The 9,613-nt window shown below is 38.3% G+C and overlaps 1 long non-coding RNA gene across 1 annotated transcript in view; it reads left to right on the top strand.

The window, feature by feature from the left end:
* Window positions 1-6,914: 6,914 nt before the first annotated feature.
* The window catches only part of LOC125261541, a 17,831-nt gene continuing 15,132 nt past the window's right edge, over window positions 6,915-9,613 (top strand). Inside the window, exon 1 of the long non-coding RNA XR_007183355.1 lies at window positions 6,915-6,946. This is a non-coding gene — a long non-coding RNA (uncharacterized LOC125261541). The remainder of the gene's footprint in view (window positions 6,947-9,613) is intronic.

The raw sequence follows: 9,613 nt of genomic DNA, 5'->3' as shown, positions 1-9,613 counted from the left end.
GCCATCTTCACTTCATTTATCAGATATGGTAGCTCTAGCAACAAAAATATAGCAAAATAAAATATGATAAAGCAATATCTTACACCTATTTACCAACTCGACTACCTCCTATGTGTACATATGGTCATCTAAGCTGATGAATTTAATGTTAATGATGCATTCTGCAAAGCCGTCATGCCAGAAGTTAGAGGTTGGATAACTTTCAGGTTTCTTGTCATATTCTTGATAATGTAAACCAATAATTATTAAATTCTTTGTCTTAACTTTACATAGCAAGTTGAATAATAATATTGAAACAATAGCAGTTCTACAAAAAAATTTAAAGTTTGAAGTGCAAAGACAGTAAAAACTATTAAAGTAAACCACAACAGTTTGATAGCTGGCTGCTGATTCACCACAACAGTAAAATAACTAATACGCGCATCTGAGCATTTTTCTTACTTTGTCGTCGCCATTTCTCAATTTTTCATTTTCCTCCATTTTTTTCAGCCTCTTCTGAGTCTCTGTCAAGGTTGTGCTTGATACTCATCAACAGCCATTCATTTCTCTGTGGTTTGGGGATCACTGTCCTTTTCCTTTGGGTCTGTCAAAGAACAAGAAACAAGAGATGGAAATGATACACATTCATCTTCTTAGATATTTGTCTTCTTACCTCAATAAATGTAAACAGATGAACATAAATGACTGTACCTGAAGGGGAGGGAGGCAGATCTCAAAGGAGATCTGTTAATGTTATTTTAAGTGTCCACAATTATGCATGTTATGCACATACACACTAGTAATTAATGATAAACTTAACATATAGGCTAGTAAGGGCATATTAGCCATTATTTAAAATTTATTAAACATTTGAAGGATCCACATTCATATGATAAATAAACAAAAATAAGCTAGTAATTAATGATTAACTGAATGTACAGTAAACACCTTTTAGCTATTATTTAGCAAACCATATTTTTGTGAAGTAATGTACTTCACCAATTAAATAAACTGAACAATAAGAAGCTAGTAACTATGATTAATTAGTGCTGGTTTTATTTATAAATTGTTATATTTAGGTTTATTGACCAGAATAAACAATAATTATCACGTTCACACACATAGAAAGAAAGACAGGCCTTGCAAAACAACAATTGACTTTTGATTCAGACATTTCCATAAATCATATGAATATCTCAAATTGACACAAATTAAACATTAATAGGCAGTTAGTAAACACAGTGACACTCATATCACGCTTTGTCTCATTTCATGATTATCATGTTTACGTGTTGGCTTTAGCCCATGTGCTAATCAGTTCAGCTCGCGCTGTGCGCGCGGCCTAACGTTACTCAAAACGGCTCAGAATGAATCATTTTAGAAACATCGACATGTCATTTACATTATATTCGGATTAATATCTGGAATTTATAAAGCAAAATAGAATCATATCTTTATTCACACAAGGAAGATTACTCACAGTGCTGATACACGCTGGGATCCGCTCCGTCTCACTCTTCTGTCTCTCACCGACGACAACACTGACGCATCGACTTCAAAAGCTCCACTTTCAGTGCATTCGATTTCGATCACATTTCCAGTTAGATCAGTGGATTTTCAGGAGAAACGGTCAGTGCTGATCTGCTCTGACTCTCTCATGTTCTCACGCTGAAAGCAGCGCCGGCGCGACCAGTGGGCGGGACTTATGAATGCGCCGCTACTATTGGTTGGTAGGGGTGTCTCTCACTGCAGCACGATCAGTGATTGGATGAATCTCTTTTTCTTCTGGAATTTTTTTTCTTAATTTTTTTTTCTTTTACTGGTAGCATAGGTCATAGACATATATGTCTATGGCATAGGTTACCCGGGTTATATCAATGGACCCTTCGCTAAGCCCCGCCCTCCTTAGTTACTGTTGCTACGCCTGTCAAGCTTTCGCGTCTGGCAAGTCATTTACAGTATAGCTGCGTTCCATTCGACAGGGTCCCTACGCAGTGTTCACTGCTCCCTACTCCCTGAGCACGGTATATCAGTTGAAGTGGACTTCGCTGACAATAATCTTTCATTTGGAACGCCCTGCAAACGTCATCAAAGAAAGTCAACGACAGAGTCGCAGAGATTGATAACATAAATAAATAAATAGATATTTTAATTTACTTTCGAATTTAAAATTGACTCTTAACAGATTTGAAGCTGTAACTGTCATGCCATATGAAAATAAGTTCTCATTTGGTTAGCTGTATAAATGTAGGCTATTCTTAATCCATGGTCTCGTGCGCTTTCTTTTCCACGCGCAGCCGCATAGACACTCCTGAGGTAACGTTAAATAAAATAAAATAAAATAAATGATAGAGCCTTAGCTGCTTTTCAACACTTTTACTTTGTCATGCCTATTCATACAATAAAATATACAAATGTAACACTCATCGCCATAACCATTCATACTTTCGTTCGTATAAAATGTATGAATACTCAAAACCAGAGAGCCGTTAAACTCTTTCAACGGCTCTGCTTCATCGTAGTTCTGAATGGTGACGTGGTGCGCAATGACAGTTGGGTAATTTTACCTCTCTACTTCCTGTGAAGTGATGTATCGATGTTCCCTTATTCCCTATGCCGTTCGCAGTGCCCTTCGAACTGAACATGTTCGCTCCCTTCGAAATGGAATCTCACTTAAGATGGCAAAATACCCTGTGAAGTCCACTTTGCAGTCCACTTACGGTCGAATGGAACGCACCTTATGTAAGCACCGGTGTCAGACATTTTCAAGGAGATAACTAGATAAAAAAGTTTGTAGACAAACTTTAAGTTGGCTTGAAAAAGCATAGCCAGAAAGTTTGAAGAAGTTTTAAAAGTTTGTAGTTTGAAGCTTTTCAGTTTGAAATAGTTTGTTTTAGAATTGTAGTTTTAAAAGCTAGATAGATAGCTTGATAAGTAAACAGATAGATAGATAGATCGATCGATAGATAGATAGATAGATAGATAGATAGATAGTTGTCACAGATGGATACTATGGAGTTTTTATAGAGTTATTAGCATGTTCTTAGCCCAGTTTAGCACTTAGCTAATCACCATTAGCATGTAGCTATTCACTGCTAGCATGTTGGAAGTCCAGATTGCTAGCATGAGTCAAAAGAACCAACCGCCATGTCTCTACGATGTTCTGATGTTCTGATTTTGCAAAACGGTTGCTAGGTACTCTGTTTGGTTGCTAGGGAGTGGCTTGGCAGCTACCAATGATGATACTCCAAAGGCTGCTTGACAATATAAACCAACCCCCATGTCTGTACGATGTTCTGATGCAGAGATATAGATCTTACAAAACGGTTGCTAGGGTACTCTATTTGGTTGCTAGGGAGTAGCTTGGCAGCTATCAGTGAAGATACTCCAAAGGCTGCTTGACAATTTAAACCAACCCCCATGTCTGTACGATGTTCTGATGCAGAGATGTAGATCTTGCAAAACGGTTGCTAGGGTACTCTGTTTGGTTGCTAGGGAGTGGCTTGGGAGCTACCAGTGATGATACTCTAAAGGCTGCTGAACAAAATAATCCAACCCCCATGTCTGTACGATGTTCTGATGCAGAGATATAGATTTTGCAAAACGGTTGCTAGGGTACTCTGTTTGGTTGCTAGGGAGTGGCTTGGGAGCTACCAATGATGATACTCCAAAGGCTGCTTGACAATTCAAACCAACCCCCATGTCTGTACGATGTTCTGATGCAGAGATATAGATCTTGCAAAACGGTTGCTAGGGTACTCTGTTTGGTTGCTAGGGAGTGGCTTGGCAGCTACCAGTGATGATACTCCAAAGGCCCTCTATGCTTTGGGTTGCTAGAGTATTGCTATGAAGTCGCTAGGATATTCTATATATGATAGATAGATAGATAGTTATTAGTTAGATAGATATTAGTTAGATATTAGTTGGATAGATATTAGTTGGATGGATAGATAGTTATTAGTTAGGTAGTTATTAGTTAGATGGATAGATATAAGTTAGATATTAGTTAGATGGATAGATAGTTATTAGTTAGATAAATAGATATAAGTTAGATAGATATTAGTTAGTTATTAGTTAGATGGATAGATAGTTATTAGTTAGATAGATATTAGTTTGATAGTTATTAGTTAGATAGATAATTAGTTAGATAGTTTTTAGTTAGATAGATAGATATTAGTTTGATAGTTATTAGTTAGATAATTAGTTAGATAGTTTTTAGTTAGATAGATAGATATTAGTTAGATGGATAGATAGTTATTAGTTAGATAGATAGATAGATATTAGTTAGATAGTTATTAGTTAGATAGATAGATAGATAGATAGATAGATGAGTTTGAATGAGTTTGAATGGATTAGAAATAGTATATAGAATGGCAGTTGAGTCTGATTGAGTTTTTGAGTCTAATGGGCTTCCGTAGTTTAAATTTGAATTTTGACAGTTGGAGTTTGAATGTCTTGGCTCATTTGAACATTCCGTCAATGAAAGTCAATGGGATTTTTCCGAGTTTTGATCGTCATTTTTAGGAAAACCGTAAGTCCGATCAGTTAGAAAAGATATAGCAACTAACTTCAGAACAGTCTGAAGGTCTGACCCGAGTTTGGAGTTTGTAGAGTTAAAGCTCTAGGAGGAGTTAGAATTGATAATTTAGGGTCAGAAGAAGAAGAATAATAATAAGTTTAAATAGGATTACAGTAAGTTGGCTTTTTCAAGCCAACTTAACTAGATAAAAAAGTTTGAAGTCAAACTTTAAGTTGGCTTGAAAAAGCCTGTCCAGAAAGTTTGAAATAGTTTTAAAAGTTTGAAAGTTTGAAGTTTGAAAGTTTAAGTTTAGTAGTTTAGATAGATAGTTGTCACAGATGGTTACTATGGAGTTTTTATAGAGTTATTAGCTTGTTCTTAGCCTACTTTAGCACTTAGCTAATCAATATTAGCATGTAGCTATTCACTGCTAGCATGTGTAGCATGTTGGAAGTCCAGATTGCTAGCATGAGTCAAAACAGCCAACCGCCATGTCTCTACGATGTTCTGATGCAGAGATATAGATCTTGCAAAACGGTTGCTAGGGTACAGTTTGGTTGCTAGCGAGTGGCTTGGCAGCTATCAATGATAATACTCCAAAGGATGCTTGACAATATAAACCAACCCCCATGTCTCTACAATGTTTTGATGCAGAGATATAGATCTTGCAAAATGGTTGCTAGGGTACAGTTTGGTTGCTAGGGAGTGGCTTGGCAGCTACCAATGATAATACTCCAAAGGATGCTTGACAATATAAACCAAACCCCTTGTCTGTACGATGTTCTGATGCAGAGATATAGATCTTGCAAAACGGTTGCTAGGTTACTCTGTTTGGTTGCTAGGGATTGGCCTGGCAGCTACCAATGATGATACTCCAAAGGCTACTTGACAATATAAACCAAACCCCATGTCTGTACGATGTTCTGATGCAGAGATATAGATTTTGCAAAATGGTTGCTAGGGCACTCTGTTTGGTTGCTAAGGTGTTGCTATGCGGTTTCTAGGGTAATCTGAGTGGTTTCTAGGGTGTTGCTATGCGGTTGCTAGGGTACTAGGGGTGGTTGCTAGGGTGTTGCTATGTGGTTGCTAAGGTACTCGGGGTGGTTGCTAAGGTGTTGCTATACAGTTGCTAGGGTACACGGGGTGGTTGCTAAGGTGTTGTTATACGGTTGCTAAGGTATTTTGGGTGGTTGCTAGGGTATTGCTATGAGGTTGCTAGGATATTCTAGGAGGTTGCTATGCTGTTCTGGGTGGTTGCTATGCGGTTGCTAGGGTGCTCTGTGTGGTTGCTGTGCTGTTGCCATGGTGTTCAAGGTGGTTGCTTGGGTGATCTGGGTGGTTGCTATGATAGATAGATAGATAGGATTTAGTTTGATAGATAGATAGATAGATAGATAGATTTAGTTTGATAGATACAGTAGATTAGAAAGAGAAATATATAGATTTAGTTTGATAGATAGATAGATAGATAGATTAGAAAGAGAAACAGTCCAGAAAGTTTGAAATAGTTTTAAAAGTTTGAAAGTTTGAAGTTTGAAAGTTTGTTTAGTAGTTTAGATAGATAGATTTAGTTTGATAGATAGATAGATTTAGTTAGATAGATACATAGATAGATAGATAGATAGATAGATAGATAGTTGTCACAGATGGTTACTATGGAGTTTTTATAGAGTTATTAGCTTGTTCTTAGCCTACTTTAGCACTTAGCTAATCAATATTAGCATGTAGCTATTCACTAGCATGTGTAGCATGTTGGAAGTACAGATTGCTAGCATGAGTCAAAACAGCCAACCGCCATGTCTCTACGATGTTCTGATGCAGAAGTATAGATCTTGCAACACGGTTGTTAGGGTACTCTGTTTGGTTGCTAGGGAGTGGCTTGCCAGCTACCAATGACGACACTCCAAAGGCTACTTGACAATATAAACCAACCCCCATGTCTGTACGATGTTCTGATGCAGAGATATAGATCTTGCAAAACGGTTGCTAGGGTACTGTTTGGTTGCTAGGGAGTGGCTTGGCAGCTACCAGTGATGCTACTCCAAAGGCTACTTCACAATATAAACCAACCCCCATGTCTGTACGTTGTTCTGATTCAGAGATATAGATCTTGCAAAATGGTTGCTAGGGTACTGTTTGGTTGCTAGGGAGTGGCTTGGCAGCTACCAGTGATGATACTCCAAAGGTTACTTGACAATATAAACCAACCCCCATGTCTGCACGATGTTCTGATGCAGAGATATAGATCTTTCAAAATGGTTGCTAGGATACTGTTTGGTTGCTAGGGACTGGCTTGGCAGCTACCAATGATCATACTCCAAAGGCTACTTGACAATATAAACCAACCCCCATGTCTCTACGATGTTCTGATGCAGAGATATAGATCTTGCAAAACGGTTGCTAGGGCACTCTGTTTGGTTGCTATGGTGTTGCTATGCAGTTGCTAGGGTACTCGGGGTGGTTGCTAAGGTGTTGCTATGCGGTTGCTAGGGTATTCTGGGTGGTTGCTAGGATGTTGCTATGCGGTTGCTATGGTATTGGGGTGGTTGCTAAGGTGTTGCTATGCGGTTGCTAGGGTGTTGCTATGCGGTTGCTATGGTACTAGGGGTGGTTGCTAAGGTGTTGCTATGCGGTTGCTAAGGTGCTCGGGGTGGTTGCTAAGGTCTTGCTATACGGTTGCTAAGATACTTGGGGTGGTTGCTAAGGTGTTGCTATACGGTTGCTAGGGTACTCGGGGTGGTTGCTAAGGTGTTGTTATACGGTTGCTAAGGTATTTTGGGTGGTTGCTAGGGTATTGCTATGAGGTTGCTAGGATATTCTAGGAGGTTGCTATGCTGTTCTGGGTGGTTGCTATGCGGTTGCTAGGGTGCTCTGTGTGGTTGCTGTGCTGTTGCCATGGTGTTCAAGGTGGTTGCTTGGGTGATCTGGTGGTTGCTATGATAGATAGATAGATAGATAGATAGATTTAGTTTGATAGATAGATTTAGTTTGATAGATAGATAGATAGATATAGTTTGATAGATAGATAGATAGATAGATATAGTTTGATAGATAGATAGATAGATAGATAGATAGATAGATAGATAGATTTAGTTTGATAGATAGATAGATAGATTGAATGAGTTTGAATGAGTTTAAATGGCTTGGAAATAGGAATGGCAGTTTAATTGAGTCTGTGTGTTTGAATTTGAATTTTGACAGTTGGACGGAATGTTCAGATCAGCCAAGGCAGTTCAATGAAAGTCAATGGGAGTTTTTTCCAGGTTTAATCAGCATTTTTAGGAAAACCGTAAGTCGGATCAGTCTAAAAAGATATAGCAACCCGAGTCAGAACAGTCTGAAGGTCTAGTCCGAGTTTGGTGTTTGTAGCTTGAACAGTCTAGGAGGAGATACAATTTAAAATTTAGTCTAAGAAGAATAATAATAACTAGATAAAAAAGTTTGAGGACAAACTTTAAGTTGGCTTGAAAAAGCCGGTCCAGAAAGTTTGAAGTAGTTTTAAAAGTTTGAAGTTTGAAAGTTTAGTTTTAGTAAAGTAGTTTAGATAGATAGATAGATAGACAGATAAAAAGATAGATTGGTAGATAGATAGATTGGTAGTTGTCACAGATGGATACTATAGAGAGTTTATAGAGTTATTAGAGTTTATAGAGTTTTTATAGAGTTATTAGCATGTTCTTAGCCCACTTTAGCACTTAGCTAATCACTATTAGCATGTAGCTATTCACTGCTAGCATGTTGGAAGTCCAGATTCCTAGCATGAGTCAAAAGAGCCAACTGCCATGTCTGTACGATGTTCTGATGCAGAGATATAGATCTTGCAAAACGGTTGCTAGGGTACTGTTTGGTTGCTAGGGAGTGGCTTGGCAGCTACCAGTGATGATACTCCAAAGGCTGCTTCACAAAATAAACCAACCCCCATGTCTGTACGATGTTCTGATGCAGAGATATAGATCTTGCAAAACGGTTGCTAGGGTATTCTATTTGGTTGCTAGGGAGTGGCTTGGGAGCTACCAGTGATGATACTCCAAAGGCTGCTGAACAAAATAAACCAACCCCCATGTCTGTACGATGTTCTGATGCAGAGATATAGATTTTGCAAAACGGTTGCTAGGGTACTCTGTTTGGTTGCTAGGGAGTGGCTTGGGAGCTACCAACGATGATACTCTAAAGGCTGCTGAACAAAATAAACCAACCCCCATGTCTGTACGATGTTCTGATGCAGAGATGTAGATTTTGCAAAACGGTTGCTAGGGTACTCTGTTTAGTTGCTAGGGAGTGGCTTGGCAGCTACCAATGATGATACTCCAAAGGCTGCTTGACAATATAAAATAACCCCCATGTTTGTACGATGTTCTGATGCAGAGATATAGATCTTGCAAAACGGTTGCTAGGGTACTCTGTTTGGTTGCTAGGGAGTGGCTTGGCAGCTACCAATGATGATACTCCAAAGGCTGCTTGACAATACAAACCAACCCCCATGTCTGTACGATGTTCTGATGCAGAGATATAGATTTTCCAATATGGTTGCTAGGGTACTCTGTTTGGTTGCTAGGGAGTGACTTGGCAGCTACCAGTGATAGATAGATAGATAGATAGATAGATAGATAGATAGATAGATAGATAGATAGATTTAGTTTGATAGATAGATAGATAGATAGATAGATGAGTTTGAATGAGTTAGATAGATAGATAGATTAAGTTTGATAGATAGATAGATTTAGTTTGATAGATAGATAGATAGATAGATTTAGTTTGATAGATAGATAGATAGATAGATGAGTTTGAATGAGTTAGATAGATAGATAGATAGATAGATAGATAGATAGATAGATAGATAGATAGATGAGTTTGAATGAGTTTAAATGGCTTGGAAATAGTAATGGCAGTTAAATTGAGTCTGTGTGTTTGAATTTGAATATTGACAGTTGGACGGAATGTTCAGATCAGCCAAGGCAGTTCAATGAAAGTCAATGGGAGTTTTCCAAGTTTTGATCAGCTTTTTTAGGAAAACCGTAAGTCGGATCAGTCTGAAAAGATATAGCACACTAAGTCAGAACAGTCTGAAGGTCTAGTCCGAGTTTGGTGGTTGTAGCTTGAACAGTCTAGGAGGAG

Source organism: Megalobrama amblycephala, unplaced genomic scaffold (genome assembly GCF_018812025.1).
Source record: "Megalobrama amblycephala isolate DHTTF-2021 unplaced genomic scaffold, ASM1881202v1 scaffold426, whole genome shotgun sequence".
In the NCBI taxonomy this organism is placed as follows: Eukaryota; Metazoa; Chordata; class Actinopteri; order Cypriniformes; family Xenocyprididae; genus Megalobrama; species Megalobrama amblycephala.
Note: the sequence above shows the minus strand (reverse complement) of the source record. Positions and strands in the feature narration are given on the sequence as shown.